Below are 24181 nucleotides of genomic sequence, written 5' to 3' on the forward strand. Positions count from 1 at the left end.
TATATCAAATTTATTATTTGACTTATTTGGTCTTTGTCTCTGACTTATTTCATTTAGAATGCCTAATCTATCTATCTATCTATCTATCTATCTATCTATCTATCTATCTATCTATCTATCTATCTATCTATCTATCTATTTATCTATCTATAAAAGAATGCCTAATATATTTTGAGTTTCTCTCAGAAATGAAAAGATTTCATTTAAATCACTTTGTAGATATTGTAGATATCTATAGATATTTGGACTTTTAAGCCCATTATAGATATTATAATATACTGGAGCTGAGGAGATAGTATAGCAGGTAAGGCACTTGCTTTGCACATAACTGACCCAAGTTTGATCCCTGGCATCCCATATCATTTTCTGTGTCTCTCCAGAAGTGATTCTTGTGTGCAGATCAGGAGTGATCCTCGAGTATAGCCCAGTGTCCTCCCCTAATTATAATGTTCTATTCATATGACATATTTTCTTTTTCTTTCTTTCTTTCTTTCTTTCTTTCTTTCTTTCTTTCTTTCTTTCTTTCTTTCTTTCTTTCTTTCTTTCTTTCTTTCTTTCTTTCTTTCTTTCTTTCTTTCTTTCTTTCTTTCTTTCTTTCTTTCTCTTTCTTTCTTTTTTCTTACTTTCTTTCTTTTTTTCTCTCTCTTCTTTCTTTCTTTCTTTCTTTCTTTCCTTCCTTCCTTCCTTCCTTCCTTCCTTCCTTCCTTCCTTCCTTCCTTCCTTCCTTCCTTCCTTCCTTCCTTCCTTCCTTCCTTCCTTCCTTCCTTCCTTCCTTCCTTCCTTCCTTCCTTCCTTCCTTCCTTCCTTCCTTCCTTCCTTCCTTCCTTCCTTCCTTCCTTCCTTCCTTCCTTCCTTCCTTTCTTTTGGTTTTTGGGCCACACCCGGCGGTGCTCAGGGGTTACTCCTGGCTGTCTGCTCAGAAATAGTTCCTGGCAGGCATGGGGGACCATATGGGACACTGGGATTCGAACCAACCACCTTTGGTCCTGGATCGGCTGCTTGCAAGCCAAACGCCGCTGTTCTATCTCTCCAGGCCCATGACATATTTTCTTTCTTTCTTTCTTTCTTTCTTTCTTTCTTTCTTTCTTTCTTTCTTTCTTTCTTTCTTTCTTTCTTTCTTTCTTTCTTTCTTTCTTTCTTTCTTTCTTTCTTTCTTTCTTTCTTTCTTTCTTTCTTTCTTTCTTACCTTTCTTTTTTTTTTTTTTTTTTTTGGTTTTTGGGTCACACCCGGCAGTGCTCAGGGGTTACTTTTGGCTGTCTGCTCAGAAATAGCTCCTGGCAGGCACGGGGGACCATATGGGACACTGGGATTTGAACCAACCACCTTTGGTCCTGGATTGGCTGCTTGCAAGGCAAATGCCGCTGTGCTATCTCTCTGGGCCCGACATATTTTCTTTATTTGTCTATCACTGAAAACATGGGGTGCTTCCAGATTTTGGCTTTTTCGAGTAGAGCTGCAGTATATACACAGATGAATGAATCGTGATAGGTACAGAGCCTGCAGTGATCAGCTTTGGAACCCAGCTGCTGCCTGGTGTGATCACCCTGATTAAAAAACTGATAAGAAGATGGAAAATACATGACTGCATAGTAGTCCAGCTTACGTAAACATGAAGCATATGTTAAAAAAAAAAAGATTCTTGTGTGCTGAACTCTTGATTGGGGCTTAGAGTATATTCATTTATCAGCTTTTTTTTTTTTTTTTTTTTTTTTTGGTTTTTGGATCACACCCGGCGGTGCTCAGGGGTTACTCCTGGCTGTCTGCTCAGAAATAGCTCCTGGCAGGCACGGGGGACCATATGGGACACCGGGATTCGAACCAACCACCTTTGGTTCTGGATCGGCTGCTTGCAAGGCAAACGCCACTGTGCTATCTCTCCGGGCCCCATTTATCAGCTTTTTAATTGAGTGTTTCCTAAGTTGGTACCCAAAGCTTACTGTGCTAGTTGGTCATTTATGATACTGATCATCTCTTTACTAGTGGGGATTGTACCCTCTGTGCTTTTGATGTGGGTCATTTTTGTTAGTTTTTGAACCACACCCAGTGATACTCAGGGGTTACTCCTGGCTGTGTACTCAGGAATCACTCCTGGAGGTCCTTGAGGGACTATATGGATGCCAGGAATCAAATTTGGGCCAGCTGTGTGCAAGGCAAGTGCTCTATCTATTGTGGTATCACTCCATGGTAACCCCATGATATGGGTTATTCTCAGAATTGGTCAGACCTGGTAACTGTTGGGTCATCTGTTGCTAGCTGGAATCTAGTATTTTCCCTGGTTTTGAAAACTGGGCTTCCTGCATGGCCTTCTGTGTACCTATGATGAAGATTGAGACAAATTCTCATGCATCGAGGAACTCAGTTGTCAGGTTTATGGCAAGTCTTGAATCACTTGCTCTAACTTACCTGCTGTCTGGCTGGGCCTAATATTTTCTCCTCAGCAAATATAATGATGAAATAGCAAAAATGTAATGGGAGGGCCAGAAAGATAGTATAGAAACTAGGCAATTTGCCTTGGATGTAGCCATCCAAATTCAGTTCTTGGTACCACATATGGTCCCCGAGCACTGAGCTAAGAATGAGTACTGAGCACAACTAGGTGTGACCTAAATTTCATCTCCAGTCCTTCAATGAAATGGAAAAACACATTTTTCTTTTTGTCTTTGGGCCACACCTTGTGGTGTTCAAGGTCCCTGCCTCTGCTCAGGGATCCATAGGTCCCATAGCTCAGCCCAGTCCTGCTTTTTGTTTTGTTTTGGCTCTTGGCCACACCCAAAGGTACAAGGGATCAAACTGGAGTTGGTTTGGTGTGAAGCAAATGCCTAAACTCTTAACTTTTTCTGTTTGTTTGTTTTTTGTTTTTTGTTTTTGGGCCACACCCGGTGATGCTCAGGGATTACTCCTGGCTGTCTGCTCAGAAATAGCTTCTGGCAGGCACGGGGGACCATATGGGACACTGGGATTTGAACCAACCACCTTTTGGTCCTGGATCGGCTGCTTGCCAAGGCAAACGCCGCTGTACCATCTCTCCGGGCCCATGCCTAAACACTTGTCTTATCTCTCAGGTCCCTGGGTGGGATTTCTCCTCAAAAAGTTTATTAGGAGTCTGGGAAATAGTTCAAAGGACTAGTGACTAATTTGCATGCATGCCAGAACCTTGATTTCAATGCCTGGCAGTGCATAGTTCCCTGAGCATTGCATGGTCCTTTGGGCATCATTACAAACACAATAAACAAATGTTAGTGTCTTTGCTGTTGAATGAAAATGTTTTCTTTAGATGATATTTAAGTTGCTTAAATAGTTCAAACTAGAAATCCTGAGAGTTTGTTTATTTTTTAAAAATTGAACTATTCTGGGGCTGTGGATTTGAAATGCACCTCTTAGAAGTGGGGCCTTGAGTTTAATTCCAATAACACAGGCAAACAAACTGAACTCAAACCGCAAGCCTCCAAATTATTTTTCCTTTTTGTGTGTCCAAAGCCATTGCTGAAAGGGCAGGAGGTGATGACCTGGGTGGTTAGGTCCCCACTAGACTCAATCACACCTTGTCCTGCCCTCTTCTGCCATGGTCTTTCAGGAAGAGACCAGTTTAAAGAGAAATAATGATTCTAGCTGGCCCTCTGCTGCAATTTCTGTGAATACACCCTACTAGTATTTATTTTGATCTAGGAAAAGTCTAGTTCAGCTTTCCTGGGGCCCATGCAGGGAGGCAGAACACAGACATTGTAAGCTGAAGTCATTTCCTTAGATAGAGACCTTTGTCCTGCTGACCTGCCTCTGTCTGAGGTTAATCTCAAATGCGTGCCCCTGGTTCTTTCTTGGGAATCCTAGAACTGGCTAGAGAAACCTGATTTCCAAGCCTAAAACTTTATTTTGGGCCAGATTCCCAAAGTGAAACTTTGGAAGAGCAGCATAGGCTGTGCCAGAGAGACCTGATGGCTTTCTTCCTTACACTCACTGTCTGGTCATCTCTAACCCAAGTTCTCCTGGATGAGGAACTTTGCTTTGTAGAGATGACCATGTTCCCAGGAACTGTGAGAACTTGTCTTGAGGCCAGTGTCTATGTGTAGACATTTGTTGGCTGTGACCCTGCCAGCTCATGGAAGCCATAGTTGTCTGGTGCTTTGGGCCTCATGTGGAGAAGTCCAGTCAGCCCCAGGTTCCATGGACTTAGTTGGCCCTGTAATCCATGCTGAGAAGATTGGGGATAGAGTGGAAAAAACCCCTGATCTTGGGCGGAGAATGGGCAAGAAGGCAAGTTGCCTCCAGCCTTGGTGAGCACAGAGTTGGTGAGCACTCTTAGAGTGCTGAGTGGGCAAGAACAGCTGAGAGGGAGAGAAAGAAGCAGCCTTTGTGGCCATTGGAGGCAAGGAGAGGAAGAATGAAAGGGCCGCTGGAAAAGGATGAGTACCTCAGTCCAGGGAGTAGCAGTTTTTAGAAAGCACCAACCAGAAGAGCAAATCTGGCAGTTTGTTGGCAGCTGCTGAGACAGTGGACGGCTTCTAGTTGAATCTAATAACTGAAAGTTGTTCTTAGGATACTGATGTTTGACTTGAAAACTCAAACCAAGGGCAATTAGGAGCTGAGAAATTCCTACAGACCCTCTTTCCTGTTAGTTGCTGTTTGTACAGACCCTTGGTCTATCTGTATTGACAGGCCTAATGCATATCTGCTCTCATCCTTGATGGCTGTGTATTAGCTGAGATAGCTTGGGATTCTGAGGTGCAAGGCTGACCCCTTCAGATAAGTGGTCAAAGCCTGGTCCTGTTGGGGGGGTGGTTTGCCAGCACAGGTGGAGGTAGCTTGACTTAGGAAAGTGACCATTCGGGGTCTCTGAGACAGATGCAGTCAGTGTCCTGGCTTGGTCCTTGACTAATGTATAACCTGGTCCAAGTCACAAAGACATGATGTTGAGACTGGTGTGATAGCACAGTGGGTAGCACATTTGCCTTGCATATAGCTGACCTAAATTTAATCCCCGTTGTCCCATATGGTCCCCCGAGCCTTCCAGGAGTGATTTCTGAGTGCAGAGTCAGGAGTAACCCCTGAGCGCTGCTGGGTATGGACCCCCACCAAAAGTATAATGTTCTTCAGCTGTGCACCCCTTTTACAAGGTAGTTAAGGAAGATTACAGGGGAACTATGGCCCAGTGCCCCTCTTGGCCCCAGGAGGCAGCTGGGAAATTGTAGGTCCCTTGGTGGTTGATAAGGGGGTGTGGGGGTTTATTTTGTTTCTGCCACGATGGGTTGTAGGGTGGGGAAGTGAGACTGCTTCCTGCTGATGGAATAAAGGAGACAACTTGTAGGCAGAGCCATCCTCTCACTGTTCTTATTTACTAGGAGGGTCAGTCAGCGGAAGCAGCTTTGGCCCGTTCCATCTTTTTGTGTGTCTTCCCCCTCCCACCCCCTCCTCTTGTTGCCATGACCAGGGCTTACACACACTTTAGTGGTGGTGCTCGCTGTGTAAAATCTTAGTGGTGGTTTTCGTTGGCTATGATCTCTCTTTGGGGTCCCACTCCAGATACAGTGCTCACCCATTTCTAGCTGTATACCAGAGATCATGATCCTAGTTCTGGTTGTTCATGCCCTCAACCAGCTTAGGCTTTAGCATTTCTGCCTTGTGATGGTTAGTTCTCATTTCATTTCTTCTTTTGAGTTTGTTTGTGGAGGGAGACATGCCCTTTGTTCTACTACAGTGTTTGGAATTGAGCCGAGAGATCCCTCATGTGAAGTTGTGCTCTAACCCATGAACCCTTTTCTCTGTCTCTTGTTCTCTTCCTCCCTCCCTCCCTCTCTCTCCCTCCCTCCCTCCCTCCCTCCCTCCCTCCCTCCCTCCTCTCTCTCTCTCTCTCTCTCTCTCTCTCTCTCTCTCTCCTCCCCCCCCCCCCTCATTTTTGGGCAATACCTGTGCTCAGGGCTTATTCCTGGCTCAGTAGTTGGGGATCCCTCCTGCTGGGGCTTGGGGGACCATATGCAGTGCTGGGGATTTGAACCTGGGTTATGTTGGTCATAGCTCCTATGCTAAGCAAGCAACTGAGTCTTTTGTTTCTCTCTCTCTCTCTCTCTCTCTCTCTCTCTCTCTCTCTCTCTCTCTCTCTCTCTCTCTCTCTCCCCCTCTCCTCTCCCCAACCCCCATTTTTGGGTCACACCCAGCCATGCTTTTGGGTTACTCCTTGCTCTGCATTCAGGACTTACTCTTGGTAGTGCTCAGGGAACTATATGGGATATCAGGGGATCAAGTTGCCTTGCACAAGGCAAGCTATCTCTTTTAATGTGGATAACTTTATTTGTCTTTGGCTCAGCCAGTAGGGGATTTCTTAATACCTTGCAATTCCTCCCTGAGAGAACTTTTCTGCTAATTTCCCACCTCTTTTCCTGCTATTGAAAGGTGAGTCCTTTTAAACCCTTACGTATCAAGTGCTTCTTGGAAAATTCCACCAAGGTTTATTCTGTTGCTAGCTCCACTAGAGTGTGTAACTTTCATGGGACAGTGCAGTGTCCTTTGGGACTAGTCTGGACTTCCCTTTCCTTAGCCAGTCTGGTGCCTGCACACTGAGCAGAGATTCCCAATTTGGTTCAGGGCCCAGCAGGGGTCCACAAGAAGTGGACCTCTGGGCAGTGGGAATTCCCCAGGTGTAGGCAGAATTGACTTAACTCTCTATCTGGAGACTTTTTTCTTTTTTAAAATCTTAGATCTCTGTTATGTCCAGATGAAAATACAGGATAGAGATAGGCAGACAATTCTTTTGTTTGTTCTGTTTTTCCCTTTCCTCTTTGAGACAAATCACCTTATCTCTGGCTTGTCTGCATTGATGGTTTCTGTGTGTCTGTAACAGTGATTATCCCTGAGTAAACAGGAGAGGGAATCTCTGACTCCCTTTTCCAGCTGCCTCACCCTTTTGCATTCTTCTACTGTGGATGTGGAATGACTGCCTTCCGGAACTTTCTGATTCATCCCCAGGAATCTCTTAGAAAACTTTCCCTGCCGACACTCTGTTGGAATGTGGGTCCTGGAACATCTGTGCAGTGTTCTGTGCATTCACCTTCGGGGCCAGGCAGTGAGCCTGATCCATCTTCACATGATGGCCCCACTGGAATGTGATGAAGGCAGTCCATGGAGTCTCAGCCTCTCATGTCTCTTCTCTATGCTTGGTGCCTTCACTCAGTCCTGAGCTATCCTTGTATTCACCCATGCCCTTCAGCAGAGTGGAGTGTTTCACAGTCCCAAGGAGGGGATCTGATGGTGCTCAGCAACAAAGTTCCCTTGACTAATGTGGTTTGGCCCTGTGAGGCTGTGCAGAGACAGGCGTGTGAGATAGTCTGCATGGAGGTGTGTGAGCTTGATGTCAGGGGTTCTATGCCATAGCTCATTTGTTACTCAACTGAGTCTGGATGTGAAACTCCAGAGAAGCTGGGGCCCTGGACAACCATCTTACAGCACTCTGGGGCTGCCTGATAAGGAAGATCTTTCTTAAACAAAACTAGGTTTCTTTTATGCTTCACCCTTCCTGCCAGTAAATGGTTCTTTCCTTCTTTTCAGGTTTTTTTTTTTTTTTGCTTTGTTTTGTTTTGTTTTGTTTTGGGGGGGCACACCCATCAGCATTCAAATTTACTAATTGGCTCTGTGCTCATAGATCACTCTTAGAAGGCTTAGAGAAACATGTGTGTTGGGTCAGTCATGTGCAAGGCAAGTATCTTAACCCCTGCACTCTCTCTCTCTCTTTCCTCTCTCCTTTCTCTCTCTTCTCTTTCCTCTCTCTCTTTCCTCTCTCTCTCTCTTTCCTCTCTCTCTCTCTCCTCTCTTCTCTCTCTCTCTCTCTCTCTCTCTCTCTCTCTCTCTCTCTCTCTCTCTCTCTCTCTCTCTCTCACCTCCTCTGGGGTGCTGTGCTTAGAGTCTGGGTCCTGCTCTGTAATGTCCCAGCATGGTGCTGGTCATTAATTAGCTGAGAGGTGATGGTTCTTGGGCCTCCTGGCTCAGCATACCTGCAGAAAGAAAGAGAAAAGCTGGTCTCTTGATGCTGCCTCTGAGATGCCCAGTGGGGCCATAGGGGGGCCTTCTGGGTCACTTGTGTACAGAATCACCTGCCTTCTAAGCCCAGAGAAAAAACATGTTTGCCTTTTTTAATTTGTTTTTTTATTTATCTGAGTTGTTTAGAGCTTATTTCTAGCTCTGTGCTCAGGAATCACTCCTGGTGCTCAGGAATCACTCCTGGTGAATCTTGCAGGACCATATGGGGTGCTGGAGATCGAACCTGGTTTTCTGCATGTAAGGCAAGCTCCCTACCTGCTATACTATCTCTCTGAATGACCATCTGTTTAAAGTCTTCAAGTATCAGAGATTGTATTAAAAATATCGAGTCTTCAGTTTCCTCATCTTGAAAGTGTGTTGCAATTCACTATATTTCCCAATCCTAAAAAGCAGCCATCCCTTGCTTGTGTAGTAAGTATTTTACCTGTGAGAAAGGAAATGCCCACATTCATACTTTATTGGGTTTACTGGATATCCTCCAGCCTTTTGCTAATGTCAGAGATCCATGTGATGACTTTCCCCCATCTCATCAGTGATGGAGGTAAAACAAAAATCTGTCCCCAGGACTGCTGGAACCTGGTCTGGGCTGCAGCATCTCAAGATGTTGAGAACATTCCCATTTCCTTCCCTTCTTCTCTAAGATCACATCCTTAACCCCTCTTACCTTGTATTTTGCACAACATTTTTTTCTTGCTTCTATTTCTTTCTATTGCTGTTGGTGCCTCTTCCTTCTGACTGGAAGTCCCTTCTCCTCCCACTGACTGGCTGAAAGCTCTTTGTAGCCTTCCAGATGAGTGTGTGCTTTTGGGGCACAGGCTGTCAGGGAACTCAAAACTGGTGTGTACTTGGAACTACTGGGGCACTCCCTCCCTGTCCACAGGTGTGTCCTGCTTGTTGCTTTCTCCGCTTCTTTTTTATAAGCCTCTGTAGGAACCCCTAGCGTATAACCCAGGTGGGATCTAAGTGTTTATGTTGCATTTTGGTGATTATTTGGACTCAGAAGCAGCTTCTTGGGGGTTTCAGTGTTATCAGTGGGTTCATTTCCAAACCACAGACATCACCTGCTGTCCCTGAGGTAGCTGTCTTGAGGGATCATGATGTGACAGGTTGCCCACTATGGGCACAAGAGTGGTTTCTGGCTCTACCCCTTGTCATTCAGGTGACTTGGGCCAGTGTTCACACCCTCTGAGCCTCAGTTGCCCCACTTGTTCAATGATAAGTAGTAGCTGTCTGGCAGGGTTGGTGACTATATAAAAAGAGCTTTGCATAGTACTTAATGCTTATGAGTGCTCAATGAAAGGTCAGTGTTCTTTATGACTGTCCTAGTAATCATGTATCTAGTTTGTTTAAGAGCATCTAATCACTATGCTGTCATTTCAGGGTAAACAAATGCTGAGGTAGAGCTGTACTAGTCTCAGGAATGCCCTTTGTCCTCATGGAGGAATCCTGTTGGTGGGGGAGACAAGTGCCCACTCTTCCTTTATTTCATTCAGAAGCAATTTGAGTTACGTCAGGCATGCCACTGTGTGACACTGAGGCAAATGTCAAGGGTTGAGCTGGCTTCAGGTGTGGGGGTGCATGGGGTAGATCTGTCACTGGGCACAGACACTGTCTCTGGCTGGGTTGCAGAGGGTTTGAGGTCCGAGTGTACTGATGGACCTGGGCTGTGGCAGGGGCCCAGAAAGTATCTGTTCGATACCATGCAGCCCCAGTTTCCATGAAGGGAGCAGTTGGCAGAGCCTTGCTGAGGAGGAAAGGCGAATTCTGGATTTCTGGTTAGGGTGGCTGGGTTCTCAGTTAGTGCTTATCCAGGAATGCTGTTAAGTGGGCTTTTAATTTGGATTCTCTTTAAGGAGCCATCATGTAGCACATGCTTCAAGTCACATGCCTTCCTGTGCTCAAGCAAGTATCCTATCTTTCTTTGGAACTGGGGAAATGGCCCAGAGAGTGAGGGAACATTATTGCATATAGGAATTCTGGCTATGACACCTGACACAAGAGGGTCCCCTCCCAACCTATCTTTAGCACCTACTATAGTCCCTGAGCACTGTGGGTATGACACAAAAGCAAACAAAGATAGATATAGTCTTTTTTTCATATCATTTTTTCCAACTCTCTAAAAAATATCGTGGGGGACATACCCAACAGTGCTCAGGGATTACTCCTGACGCTGTTTGGGGATTGCTGGTGACAGTATTTGGGGGGGGCCATCTAGAATGCTAGGGATTGAACCCAGGTTTGCCACATGCAAGGCAAATGCCCTACCCTCTGTATTATTGCTCCGACCCTGACCATTACTCCTTTCCTGTGCTTAGTCTCTTCTCCTGTTTGATTTCTTCTGTCCTGGAGTAGTATCAGCCTTTCCATTTTCCATGCCATTGGCATGTTCTCTGAGGAGGAAGAGGGCAGAGTTATGTCTTACTTAAGCATCATTAGTTATCTAGGTTTATTTAGTGCTCCCATTTAAGATGCTTTGGTGTCATTCTCACTGGGGAGAGTTTGTCCAGCTCCCTCCTTGTTCCTCTCTTTCACCAGATGCAGTTTGCAGGTTTGTTGAGTCCTTTTATTCTCCCTTTGTGGCTCATGGGTTGCACAGCTCATAAATTAGCACCATGCAGGTCATGTTCACACCCCACCTGTGCAGACCCTGAGCTCTGCACCATTCTCCAGGTTCCTGTGATGTGATGCTCCATTTCCTCACTCATAGAAGATTGCTTGTCCTGTTCCTCTGGCACCACCATTGGGATCTCCCATGCCACAGGCTTGTAGTGTCTGGGGCCTCACAATTAAGTACATGAGCACAACAGCTATATGTGTGACCCTCTGTCAATCAGCCCTGAGCATCTCTAATGGTACTCAGCTGTAACTCCTGGCTCTGCGCTTGGTTGACCATACAGTGTTGGAGTTTGAATCCAGGTCTCCTACATACCAAATATGTGCTCAGCGCGTTGAGCCATTGGCCACAGGCCTTGATCAGTGCTTAATTGAATCTGAATTTGTCTCAGATTTGCTTAGTGTCTGTTTAATGTTTTCATTCTGCTCCAGAGTCCTTTTTCTAACATTCACATGTCCCTCTCTGCCTCATCTGCTGAGATTCTTCTTGTTGGGAGAGTTACTTAGACCTATTTGTGAGGAGCTCTCAGCAAGGTTCATTTGGGCTGCCCATTATGGGGTTTATGCAAAGTTTCTCTCAGTATTAGACTGGAGCAGAGTCTTGTGGGTGGAAAGCTACAGAGGAAATGCCATTTTCCTCTCCTTCTGCTCCACCCATCTAACTTACCATTGTGGACATGGATCTGGGCTGCTTGCTCTTTACCAGCTTTTTTTCATGGGAAACTTAACCATTTGTTCTTTCCCATCCTGTCCTGTCTGGGAGAAATTCATGTGTGCAGCTGGTACTTAAGGAACAGCTAGGAATTCTGCTCCTTTTTCTTTCAGCTTGACCACCTAAATTTTAAAATGTTTTTTATTGGTTTGGGACCACACCCTGTGGATAACTCCTTGTTGTGCTTGGGGGATTGTATGCAGTGCTAGGGGCAGAAAAATGCCAGGCAAGAGCCTTAACCTCATGCACTATCTTTTAGCCCCTAAATGTGATATTTGGAGTTGTTCTGCATAGAGGATTTGTTGTTTTTTTTTCTCATTTGTGTCTTTATTTGGTCACTCACTTGTTTTGGCCTACATTGATTTATTTCCCTAAGTTGTTCTAAATCTATCTTGTTTGTGTTAACTTCTGAATTCAGCATTAGCCTTTGGGGCCTCTTCAGAGTTTCCAGGCTTTTTTGACATCCTTCACCAATGTGGGCATTGTATAGGTTTGTACTTGTCTGTTTCATTCGAGCGTGTTTATTTTTCTTAAGGTTGCCAGAGATGGATCCCAGTGATGCTCAAGAGTTACTCTTGGCTCTGCACTCAGAGATTACACCTGGCAATGCTGGGGGGGATAGGGATACCAGGGATCTAACCTGGGTTAGCTGGGTGCAAGGCAAGTGAACTACCCACTGTACTATCTCTTCAGCCCCCCCCCCCCAGTTTTTTTTTTTCTTTTTGAATTTAGTCATCATGAAATTACAAAGTTGTTTTTTATTGGGTTTTAGGTATGCGATGTTTCAACAACGATTCCTTCAACAATTACCTTTTTCCCCAACCCCATTTGCCTCCCACTCACTAGTCTGCTTGTTCTAGCATTTCTTCTTTTTCTGGTACCAGGGCCAGTAAATAGGTAAGGAACTTGCCTTGCCTAATTGAAGTTTGATCCCTGGCACTGCATAGTACTATGTACTACCAGTACTGCATAGTACTGGTACTTATGGTCTTCTGAGCCCCATCAAGAGTGACCCAGGAGCATAGAGCCAGGAGTAAGTCCTGGACACCAAAGCCAGGAATACCAAACAAAACAAAAGCAAAAGCAAAACATTTTCTAACACTACAAGATGTTCCAGGTTCATCTTCTGTATGTCCCACCCAGTGCTATCACCAGCCATTTTTTTTCCCCTCAAAGGAGTCCTGGTATTGGAATCTATTGGTATTGGAAGTTAAGAACAGGGACCAAATAGGAAGCTAAGAGAGATAGTACAGTAGGGAATGTACTTGCCTTGCTCATGGGTGATTCAGATTTGATCCCTGGCACTGCAAATGGTTCCCTGAGCCCTAACAGGAGTGATACTGCACAGTTAGGAGTAAGTTCTCAGCACAGCTGGGTGTGGGCCAAAAAACAAACACCACCTCTTATAAAACCAAACCAAATCAAACCCAAGATTACGTACCAGTGCTCATTGTCACGGGAATATTTTTGTATTTCAACAGTCTGAGATTGCCAAGCAAGGAAAAATGTGTGGATGCTGGTTGGAGCCATATTTACACTGTGTCTTACCTATTACCATCTGCCCTCTTTTTCCAGGTGGCAAAGGCCAGGAGCTTTAGGGGGGTTAGGGGGAGTATAGAGGAACCCTGGGAAACAATGGGCTTTAGGGCGTGTAAATGGCTTCATCTGTCAAAAAACCATGATGGAACCACACAGACCTAAGCTTTCCAGATCCACTTTCTTTGTCTTACCTTTTTATATTTCTTCCTCTTCCTCTTCGTTTCCTCCCATTTCCTCCTCTTATCACTGTCTTGAGTAAAAACAGACTTTTGTGTCTGTTTCTTTTCACAACTTGACCCTGGTTGGAGGGAGACTTGTCAGCTTCCTGCTGCGCTGGGTCCTGTCCAGACACTTATGCCTGTCTATAGAAAGTGGCCCCACTGACACATTCCCTGGAGGTGACTAACTGGTGCTGTCTATACTTGGGGGTCACCTATATCATGCCTGCTGGTACTTATGGAACTGTGTGGTGCTGGCACTTAGGGCTTTGGAGTGCTTTATACTCACACTTTGTTTCTGTTTGTTTGTTTCCAGGGCCATACCTATCAGTGCTCAGGGTTTACTCCTGGTTCTGTGCTCAGGAATTACTCTTGGTGGGGCTCAGGACCCTTTGGGGGTGCTGGGGATTGAACCTGAGGTGCCACAGCTGCATACAAGGCAAATGCCTTCCCATCTTTCTGGCTTTTTTTTTTTTTTACATACAAAACCTTTCTGTATTGGGCCTTGAGAAGCCAGGGGCTGGAAGAGTTCAGCAGGGTCATACCACAGGTAGAGGAACAGAGGCAGTACTCCAACTCCAGTTGCAGCTCTTCCAGCCCCTGACTTTAAATACACCTTAATATTAAATATTAAATGCATTCTGAAAAATTAAATATATCTTCATGGCTGGCGAGATAGGACAGCAGATTGATCACTTGCCTTGTGCATGTCTGATTTTGTTGTTGTTCATTTTATTTTGGGGTTACACTCAGCGGTGCTCAGGGGTTACTCTTTGCAATCAGAAACTACTCCTGGTAGGCTTAGGGGACCATACGGGAATCTGGGGATCCGACCTAGGTCAGCCATGTCCTCTGGCCTTAACCTGATTTTGATCCTTGGTACCTCATAGGTTCCCTCAAGCCTTGCAGAAGCATTGAGGCAGGAGTAAGTCTTGGGCACAACTGGATATGACCCCAACACCCCCCCCCCCACCCAAATTCATCTCCATTCATTTGTTGTTGTTTATGTTGAGATCATACCCATTGGTGATCAGGGGACTGTGTGGTATGGGGTGTAAAACCTAAGGCTTCCACAAATGAACATATAGTTCAGCTCTTTGAGCTTGCTCCACTCTAATAGTTGATTTCCCAACCCCTGTGGGGCCAATAGCCACACTCTACCCATAACCTTGCCCATCTCCCACTGTGTTGCGGCCAAGTCAGTTTTCTTTTGCTGGTTCTCTGACTTCTTGCAATTTGTTTTTTCAAAATTTATGTTGTTGTCCTAGCTGTCTGGCCCCTGTAAAGATATTTCCCCTTTCAGAACAGAAGGGTTTGCTTCCTTGATCATTGTCTCTATCTTTAGATAGGTCTTCCTTCACCACCATTTTGCTCTCTTGGCTTCATTGTCTTCAAAGCACTTAGCATTAAATGAGGTCTGTTAGTAGAAGATAACACATCAAGTTCTCTGGGTTGGGACTTTGTTTTTCCATAGAAGAGAGCCTAGCCAGCTTGGTAGTGATTAGAGTAGACCATATTATCAGTCTGTTCCTGATAAAACAAATGACTAGTGGAAGCCATTACTCTACTCTCACAATGGCTTGGGTTTCAAGGTACATGATAACATTTTCCACCTGCTGATTTATTTGGGGGCCACCTTGGCAGTGCTTTGGTGCTTCCACTGGCATATTGTTCAAAGATTGCTCCAGGCAATGCTCAGGAGTGCTAGGGATTGAACTCAGGTTTCTTGCATGCAAAACACATGCTCCAGTCTGGTGAACATCTTTAGCCCTTCTTTTATAGTGTTTTAATTGTCACTTGGTAGAAAAGAGTAGAGATAAATGGCCACAAATGAGGCCATCCCATTGAGTTTGTAAAAACCCAATATTGTTTTTATAGTCACTGTGATTTATAATACTGTCAATGTTAGGTTTTTTTTTTTTTTTGTTTGTTTGTTATTCCTGAGCCCCACTAAGAGTAACCAGGGGTTACTCCTGGATCTACGCTCAGAAATCACTCCTGGCAGACTCAGGGGATCATATGGGATGCCGGAATTCTAACCACTGTCCTTCTGCATGCAAGGCAAATGCCCTATCTCCATGCTATCTCTCCAGCCCCAATGTTAGAGTTTTGTGCAAATAATATTACAATACCACAGCCCCTACCAGAGTCCTACCTTCTACATTATTGCTCTGGCCCCTCCTAGAGCACTTTCTTAGCCAACTACCTTAAAAAAATACTAAGGGGGCCAGAGTGGTAGCATAGTGGTAGAGTATTTGCCTTGCATGCTGCTGACCCAGGATGGACGTGGGTTCGATCCCCCAGAATCCCAAATGGTCCCCTGAGCCAGGAGTGATTTCTAAGTGCTGCTGGATGTGGGCCTTCGCCCGCCCCACCCCCCCAAATACTGGAGAGATAGTACAGGAAAGGGTACTTGCTTTGCATGCTGTGAACATAGGTTTGATCTCTAGCATCCCATATGGAGTGATTCCTGAGTGCAGAGCTAGGAGTAACCCCTGAGCTCTGTTGGTGTGGCCCAAAATAAACAACCCTTCAAACAAAAACAACAGCAAAAACAAACAAACAAAACCCAACAAAAAATCATTGTTTCATCGTGGAAACTTGCCCTCTTAAAGCAAACCTTACAGCCATCTCCATCATTCTAGTGTACCCCATAAATGTGGATGGCTCTTTATGGAAATAATATGGTGTTTGGGCCTAACCTGGCATTGCTCAGGGCTATGCTGCTGGGGATTGAACCTGGGTCAACTATGTGCAAGGCAAATGCCACTATTGCTCCAGCTCCCAGCAAAAGAAATACTAAGTGGACAATTAACCTGTTTCAACTATGTGGAAGGCAAGTGTCTTAACACTTCTGTGCTATCTCTTGGGCCCACCACCCTCTTTTTTTCATGAGGGAGTTTAGGGGAAGTTGCCACATTGGCTATTAAACATATAATATGGGGTAGGGGATCCACTTGCTTTGTCACAGAACTGTTTTCCTTTTGAAATCTCTAAGTTTATTTTTGAAACTGTCTTGGAGGTGTTGCCTTTGCCATGCAGATCTGATATTTGGAGGGGAGGTGGGGGAGGTTCAGAAAGAGAATGTACCATTCTGTCATTTTTAGGAATGCCGTTTTCCAAAGTACAGTCTTTGCTAATCTTGAGTTTTCTGCACAGCAGTTTTTCACTTACTTAGGTGCGAATCTCACATGGATATTACCATACAAAATCCACATCTTCCCCTCCTGTCCTTTTTACACTCTTTAGCACTTTGCCTCCTTTTCCTGCCCTGGCAAATATAGGAATCCCATGAAATAAGAATTACATTTTAGTTGATAGCTCCCTTTTATTTTCTTGAAATTGAGCTCAAGATGGCACAGAAGTATACCAGTGCCCATCCATTGCTTTAGATATTTTTTATTATTGATTAATAATTTATAATCATACAAAACTTTTAGGTATCTAGGTGTCTGAGCTCCAACCCATTGAGTGCTCTCTGGTACCTGGTTTTTGAGGTGCTAGAGATCAAACTCACAGTTTCACACACATAATGCTGTGTGTGTGTGTGTGTGTGTGTGTGTGTGTGTTTGTGAGAGAGAGATAGAGAGAGACAGAGAAAGAGAGAAGAAAGGAGAGGAGAGATCCTTAACCTCAAGCATTGTTTTCCAGTATCTGTATTTTCTATATTATGATTTTCCCAAATCAAAGGCAGCTTCCATTCAACCCTTTGCAACTGATGTCCATTGCCCATTTTCCATACTCTCCTACTTGTCCATCCATCATTCTTTTGGCAGAACCTAAGAGTTTGTTTTGGTTTTGTTTTGTTTGTTGCTATGCTTTGCATCTTTATATTCTACATGAATGAAAATGTGGCATCTGTGTCCCACAGAATTTTTTTTTTTTTTTTTTTTTTTGGTTTTTGGTTTTTGGTTTACACCCGGCAGTGCTCAGGGGTTATCCCTGGCTCCAGGCTCAGAAATTGCTCCTGGCAGGCACGGGGGACCATATGGGATGCCGGGATTCGAACCGATGACCTCCTGCATGAAAGGCAAACGCCTTACCTCCATGCTATTTCTCCGGCCCCCCACAGAATATTTTTAAGTGGAGACTTGGACCACATCCTGCTGTGCTCAGAGATCACCCCTGGCGAGGCTCAGGGAACCGTATGCCTTATTTACTGTGTCATGCCTTTGGATTCTGTTTTTTTGTTTTGTTTTTTTTTTTGTTTTTGTTTTTTTGTTTACAGAGCATCAGGGTAGTTATATTGAGGATGGTGGCTTGCAGAGCAGGCTGAGGCAGGCAGGTGAGAGGAGCATGGGCCTAGGTCTTAGCTAATCTGGGCTCTAAGGGAGACTCTGCTCTGCTGGCTTTCCCCCAGACCCTACCCAATTCTCTACAGTGGCTCATTTCCATTTGCAGTTGCTTTTTTCAGAGTGGCCACTGATCATCCCATCTCTATGAGGCATCCATTGATTTTTTTTTTTTTTTTTGAGTTCTCATACATCTGATTACAGGTCTTGGCCCTCTCACTCTGGGGCTTCTCTCTGCCTTTCTGTCAGTTCCTACCCAGCTTTTGCCCAAAATAAAAGTGGTTCCCTAATTTCCTCTTTCTTTTCACCAAGCCCTTTGGTTTGTAAAAGTCCACCTGGATATGTACTTTTGTGTCTCACTTGAACCTCCCCCTCCTGGTTGGCTAATAAAAATGTTTTGGTTTTGGCTTGTCATGCAGAGAAGGACCATGAGACGAGGAAACAACCTGACTCCATGATTCTCTCTTGACTGGCTTGGTTTATGAATTAATTTGCTTGCAACCCTGCTTAAGACCATCTCACCATGGAAATAGGATGTGGGGGGTGATTTCACACCCTCCCCTGCCTAGAGGCATGTGTTCAACACTGCAGGCACTGCAGATGAATGCCTGAGCTAACTAAGCCTTTAATTTTTGGGGTGTGGGCACACTCATCAGTGCATAGGTTTACTCCTGGTTCTGTGCTCAGGGATCATTCCTGGGAGCTTGGGGGCCCTGTGGTGCTGGGTAGCCAACCTAGATTGGCCACATGCATGACATGTGCTTCAGCATATCATATTTGGAGAAATGTCTATTCAGATCATTTTCAATTAGATTGGTTTTCAGTTGCATTGTTGATATATTGTGGATGTTAATACTTATTGGCTATGTGATTTGCAGATACAGTTTCTTTTATAGTCATTGCCACTTTGGCGATGCTTTCTTGGTTGCACAATGTCCCATTCATTTATGTCTATTGCTCTGGCTACCTCTTTTGTTTCCAGGTGTTAATGTCCAAGTCTCCAATTCAATCTGAATTAAGTTTTGGTGTGGAGCTGGAGTGACAGCATAGCGGCAGGGCCTTTGCCTTGCACACAGCCCACCCGGGACGGACCTGGGTTCAATCCTTGGCATTCTGTATGGTCCTCTGAGCCTGCCAGGAGTGATTTCTGAGCGCAAAGCCAGGAATAACCCCTGAGTGTCGCTGGGTATGGCTCAAAAACAAAACAAACAAAAAAAAGAATAAGTTTTGTGTGTCTTATTAGTTCATATCATTGACATTTCCCAGAGCTGTTTGGTTGGTTGGGTAGGCCTCCTCAGTGGTGCTCAGGGAGATGGCTCAGTGCAGTTGATATTTGGCCACCCAGGTTATTTGTGTGGTCAGACCTGAGAATATTGAGCTGCTCAGACTTTGTGGTACTTAGGGGCCTCCAGGACCAACAAGGCAGTGTTTGGTGAGGGGCCAAATGAGGGAAGGGCACTTGTACTGTGGAGATTCAAGCTCAGTCTTGACTGCTGAATTCTGTATCTTTTTTTTATTGAAGAGCCTTCTCCACTGTGTGTTCTTTTAGGTACCCTCGATGGTAAAAATTAAATCATTTGTTTTAAGCAATAAACTTTCCTGCTCCTGTTGTTCCTGAAGGAGGGGGAGATGTGTAGATGCCTGTGGCATTGCCTCAGTTGCCCTGAAGGTTCCTGTCCTAACTGAGGAAGGTGCTGCTGGGCCTAGGGGGTGAATGGTAGGTGTTCAGCACATGGACTGTCTCTAGGCTCAGTGGATCTCTAGTGTGCCCAGAGAGAGGAAGGGATATGCTCATAGTTCTTCTATGGTCGTAGCTCTTTGTTCTTCCTCACAAACATGCTCATTGATTTCATAAATGAGAGCAATAATCATCGTTGAGTGGTCTTTCCCCAAAGCATTATTTCCACTCCAAAACACTGCTTTTATATGCCAGCTACCACAATATTACAGCCTGACCCTGGGACAGTGGTTACTGCCAAATGGTGGAAACCATTGATTGGACTTGGGCAGAGCATGAGTATTGAGGGTGTTTCAGAATCACTGTGTATCCTGGTACAACAATAGGAGCATGGCTGTCCTAAAGTCTACCCCAGAACTCTCAGTTCCTGCCTTGACTAGGAAGTTAACCCACATTTGCTGCACATATCCTTCCCCAGCTGAGGAATGCCAGCCTGTGAAATTGTGGGGCTGAGGTTTGTTGTCAAGGGAATGTAAATTGTGGCCCTTTCATGGAACTCAAATATGTGGATTAATTGCTATCCGGATATTAAGATTATAATAACCCAAGGTAGTTTTATTCAAAGATTAAAATGTAATTAGTGTTGAATGTCTTAGCAGCTACTAGTGAATAGGGTGATAAGACCCATGAAGAGAATTTTATTAATAATTCAGGGAAGAAATATTTTCATGAAAAGGTCTGAACAAAAGAGACTATTAGTGTGTGAAATGACCCCATTTAGTAAATATCATTAGAAAAAGCATCACAGTGAGCACATTTATACAGACTCTTTATTAAGCAAGTATTTGTTAGATGCTTTGATGATTACACTTACAGAATAAGCATGAATGCTCTTCAGAAACGAGAGAGATCAAAACATACATGGTGGAGGGCTTGAGAGATAGTATAGTGGGTAAGGTGCTTACCTTGCATGGGTTGACACAGATTCAATCCCTGACATCTCATGAGGTGCCCTGAACACTGCTAAGAGTAATCCCTAAGCAGAGACAGGAGTAAGCCCTGAGTACTGCTGAGTGTGACCCCAAACCAAACCAAAATACACAATGGTTTGTGTTTTGGCTGTTGTTTCCTCGGTCTAAGTAAGGCACATCCTTATTGATCCTGATTTCAGTATTAAAGTCTGAAAGTAGGTAGTAAAAATGTTCAAACCTATTAAGTTAGAGAATGGAGGAAATCCTTGAAATAGATTTGGAGGCAAATGGAAGAGTGATCATTGAGTTAGCAGTGGTGGGCTTTCAGGCTAAAATCAATCGGAGAGAGATCTGAGCAGAGGCATGGAATGGAAGTGGGGCCCAATAAAAGAGTGCATGCCCCATAGAGTGGCCCTAGCACGATCCCTGGCACAGCATAGTGCCTTGAGCACCACTAGGTATTGGCTCCTGAGCATCTCTCTTAAGAGTTGGTACAGTAGGCACTCTACCCTGCTGGGAAAGGTTCTTGGAAGCTAGTGAAGCACACAGACCACCTTTGTACCACATCACCTGCCTCCTTTCCACCACTGAAGCAGCCCACTGGGGGGTCTATTCTCTTGAGACCGATGAGATGTTGGGATTAAAGGAGAGCTCAGAGCTCCCTGCTCTATCCTACTCTGCCCCATATTGTCAGGAACCAGCCAGGTACTGGCAGATTCAACTGGGAATGAACTAGAGGACTCTTTTCTGAGAAATAAAACCGCTCCTAAAGTGGGGTCCCAAGTTACTAAGATGTGAGGTTCCCTGCTGGGAAGCAAGGTATCTGTCCCCCACATGACTTGACATTCATCAACTGTGAATTTCTTTCCACCCATGCAGACTCTAGCAAACTCTTTGTTCTTTATTTAATGATTCTGAAGCCAAGGATCTGAGCCACCAGGTATGACCCCAAAACCAAAAAAAAAAAAAAAAAAAAAACAGCTCAGAGTCATTTGGAAAGGTTTCACACATTATTGCCACCAATCTGCAGGCAAGTGACCAATTTCTTTGGGGCCAGAGCAATAGCACAGCACTAGGGCGTTTGCCTTGCAAGCAGCAGATTCAGGACGGTGATGGTTTGAATCCCGGAGTCCCATATGGTCTCCCAAGCCAGGAGCAATTTCTGAGTGCATAGGCAGGAGTAACCCCTGAGTGTTACTGGGTGTGACCCAAAAACCAAAAAAAAAAAAAAGAAAAGAAATATTGGGGCTGAGGAAGGAAAGAAGGTAGATAGCTGCTGGATCTTTCCAAGAAAGATTAAAAATATGTTAAACTATCAGTGATAAAAGAAATATAAAAAAACAGTTTTGTTTGGAAAATTAAACATTGCTAAAAGGTTAGGCAAAAATCAAGACCAAAAAAAAATATTCTTTGAGTGTTATCACAGAAATAGTAAAATAAAAAATCTAGAACCAGACAGGAATTTCCGGGCTGAAAGATTATATTCAGGGCTTATGTTTTATAAAAGTGCTCAGATTTTATAAAAACACCCTCACTGAAGCATGCCATTTTGAAAGTTCAGAACACTAGAGATTAAGATCCTAAAAACTTGCAGAAAAAAGTAGGGTGCACACACACACACACACACACACACACACACACACACACACTCACACACACACGACATCAGACCAGTAGAAATAGAATTATTATAATTAGTTTTTGGACCATACTTGGTTGCTTGGGGACGCCCCTAAGCAGTGCCAGGGATTGAACCAGGGACAGTCACAGTACTCTTACCCTGTACTGTCTTTGACACAGTAGTTTCTTTGTTTGTTTTTGGGCCACACCCAGTGACGCTCAGCAGTTACTCCTGGCCATGCTATCAGAAATCGCTCCTGGCTCAGGGGACCATATAGAATGCTTGGGTTCGAACCCAGGTTCGTCCTGGGCAGCCACGTGCAAGGCAAATGCCCTATTGCTGTGCTATCACTCTGGCCCCGACACAGTAGAAATTTTTTTTTTCTTTTTTTGGGTTGGAGTACTCACCACACCATCTGCTTAGGGTTCACTCTTGGTGGGGTTTAGGGGAATCATATAAAATGCTGGCATTCAAAACCAGGTTGGCTGCATGCAAAGCAAGTGCCTTACTTGCTATTTTATCTCTCCAGCCCAAGACCGTTCAGTGATATCCCAAAGAAGCTAGAAAATAATGAAATAGATGAAGTGATAATATAACAGAATGATAACTTGCCTTGCATGTGGCCAGCTGGGTTTGATCCTTGAACACTGCTAGGAGTAATTCCTGAATGCAGAAATAGGAGCATCACTGAGTGTGGTCCCCAAACAAAAAGAAAAACAACAACAAAACAAAGAAAATAATAGTACAAGAACTTTAAAAATATTGGGTCCTCCTGGGCTAACAGAATATAACTACCATCACCACTCCTATAACCCAAGGTACAGGGGAGGACAGTATAGCTTCCCTATATATCATGGAGTATAGGGATTGGTGGGATGTGCATTTGGGGCTGGGATGGAAATTGGATACAAACTTCTACCAGACATGGTCTCTAATCATTTGAGCCATAGCCCAGTCCCAACACAATCCTTTTTCCCCTTTCACCTGTTGTTGCGATGGTCAGGGACCACACAACACTCCGCCGTCATGCTCACCAGGCTGTGGTGTTTCCTTGGGGCCATAGTCCTTTAGCTGTTAATTCTTGCACATTTTTTGGCTATGGAGCACAGGGGGATGGGATCATTGTGGTGCCCACACATGCAAACAGATTCTTAATAGACACAGCCACAGATGACAATTTGTGGGAAATTAGTAAAGAATGAATGTTCCATAAGGAGCATTATTAAAGAATGGAAATAAGCAAATGAGGCATGCAAGCCAAGTATTGGAGACAGAATTATGGAATAAAATAGAGGAAAGCAAAAGGAACTAGTAAAGATCAACCTATAAGACTCACTAAATTAGAAATTTAAAAATATGATTAATAAAGCTGAGTTCTTTAGAGGAACAACAGTTTTTTAAAAAATAGATTTAATTTACCAAGAAAATTAGAAATATGTACATAAAACACAGATTGAAGTTAGATGCCAAGAAATAGTGAAATCCTTTGTAAAAATGCAAATACATTTGAAAATGTGATTCACATAAAGAAATAACATTGCAGAAAAATAGGCTGCTAGATTGATTGTAGAACAGAAAGGAGGTTTAGAGAATCCTAGCTCTGGAGGAAGGAGCTATGTACCCTTCTTTGGTTGAATTTGGGATTTGGGTTCTTGCCATTTTCTTTTTCTTGTTGGACCACACCTAATGGTGCTCTGATCTTTGAATTCAGGGATCACTCCTGGCAGGACTTGGAAGACCCTATGGCATACTGGGGATCAAATATAAGTCAGCTCTGTGTACAAATGGCAAGTGCCCTACCATCTGTATTATCTCTCTGGCCCCTTGACTCTTGGAGCATTACTGAGCAATTAGAATAAATTTCTGATGAAAAAAGCTTACAGTGTGGAGTCCGATGACCGAATCCGATGACCTCTCTTAGACATCTCAGCCAAGGGCTCTCAACCCCAGGAAAAGGGACATAGTAATTTGTGGCATTGGGACTCCTAGCAAAATAAAGAACCTGGACTGAGACTATCTTAGGACTCTACAGTTGTTTCTTTCTTTTTCTTTTGAAAAGAAATGATTTTTTGTTACACCTGACTATAGTCAAGACTCACTCCTGCCTCTGTGCTTGCGGATCACTCCTGTCAGGGATAGGATTACATGATTTCTGGGATCCAACCCTTTTATCACATGCAAGATAAGCTCCTTATTTGCTGTACTTTCTCTCTGATTTAGGCCCGTCATTTTTCAATAACATTTTCCAGATCAGTATGTCACTTGAGCTTTCTGGGCATGGATATAGATGAAAATTTTAATTGAATTTTATTAAAATAGAAAATACCTGGCTCTCTTCTCTGGGCTTGCTCCTGGCAGTGCTCATGGGGATCCAACTCAGGCTTCTGGCATGCAAAATCATGTGCTCAGCCCTTTGAGCTAGCTCCCTGGCCCCAGAGATTTATTTTATTAAAAAAGAAAATCTTTTACTTGTGTGAAAAGGCCCACTAACAACTGATTCTTTCAAATAAA

The 24181-nt window shown here is 44.2% G+C and overlaps 1 protein-coding gene across 3 annotated transcripts in view; it reads left to right on the forward strand.

Moving 5' to 3' along the window:
• CGNL1 (cingulin like 1) overlaps positions 1-24181 on the forward strand; it is a 154160-nt gene that overhangs the window by 35374 nt on the left and 94605 nt on the right. The window lies entirely within an intron of this gene.

The sequence above is a fragment of the Suncus etruscus genome, chromosome 5 (assembly GCF_024139225.1).
Source record: "Suncus etruscus isolate mSunEtr1 chromosome 5, mSunEtr1.pri.cur, whole genome shotgun sequence".
Taxonomy (NCBI): Eukaryota; Metazoa; Chordata; class Mammalia; order Eulipotyphla; family Soricidae; genus Suncus; species Suncus etruscus.